Source organism: Camelus ferus, chromosome 8 (assembly GCF_009834535.1).
Source record: "Camelus ferus isolate YT-003-E chromosome 8, BCGSAC_Cfer_1.0, whole genome shotgun sequence".
NCBI lineage: Eukaryota > Metazoa > Chordata > Mammalia > Artiodactyla > Camelidae > Camelus > Camelus ferus.
Window position 1 is genome coordinate 8,817,763 of NC_045703.1, and position 1,274 is coordinate 8,819,036.

The following is a 1,274-nucleotide window of genomic DNA, read 5'->3' on the forward strand; positions in this document are numbered from 1 at the left end:
GGGACTCACTCTGTTGCTATCTTAATTTCCTCTCAGACTACACTGTTGGTCCGTGACCCCATTGGGTATGACTTAATCCTTGCAGAACTGAGGGGAGACCAGGGCTCTGCTCCACTTGGTTTACAGCTGCAGGGGACTTATCCAGATGACCAATTCTTCCTGAGAAGTCCTCTCATATAGAAACCAGTTCAACTTTGCTTAACCCTGCCATTTCCATCTATAGTTGGACAGAGAATCGATGTTTCTGGTTATCTCACAATAATGAGCCTGCAGAATATGTTCTATGAAAATCATCCTAAATCAAAAGCTGTAAGAAAACTCATTAAATCTGTTCATTGCTCTGGGTAGTATGGCCATTTTTAACAATATGAATTCTTCCAATCCAAGTACATGGGATATCTTTCCATTTCTTTAAGTCATCTTTAATTTCCTTAGTGAATGTTTTGTAGTTCTCTGCATAAAAATCTTTCACTTTCTTGGCCAGATTTATTCCTAAGTATTTTATTTCCTTGGATGTAAATTTTAAAAGGGATTGTTTCTTTAGTTTCCTTTTCTGATATTCATTGTTAGTGTAAAGAAATGCCACTGATTTCTGTATGTTAATTTTGTATCCTGCTACCTTGCCAAATTCTTTTATTAGCTTTAGTATTTTTTGTGTGGAGCCTTTAGGGTTTTCTATGTATAGTATCATGTCATTTGCTTATAATGACAATTTTACCTCTCCTCTTCCAATTTGGATCCCTTTTATTTCTTTTTCTTGTCTAATTTCTATGGCTAGGATTTCCAATACTATACTGAATAGAAATGGTGAGAGTGGACATCCTTGTCTTGTTTTCACAGAATTAGAACAAATAACCTTAAAATTTATATGGAATCACAAAAGATCCAGAATTGCCAAGGCATTACTGAAGAAAAAGAATGAAGCTGGGGGAATAACACTCCCAGACTTCACATAATACTATAGAGCTACAGTAATCAAAACAGCATGGTATTCATACAAAAACTGACATATGGATCAATGGAACAGAATAGAGAGCCCAGACATAAACTTATAAACTTTTGGTCAATTAATCTTTGACAAAGAAGGTAAGAACATACAATGGAGTAAAGACAGTCTCATCAGCAAATGGTGTTGGGGAAACTGAACAGCTGGATGTAAATCAATGAAGGTAGAACACTGCCTCACACTAAACACAAAAATAAACTCAAAATGGCTTAAAGACTTAAACATAAGACAAGACACTATAAACCACACAGAAAAAAACATAAGCCAA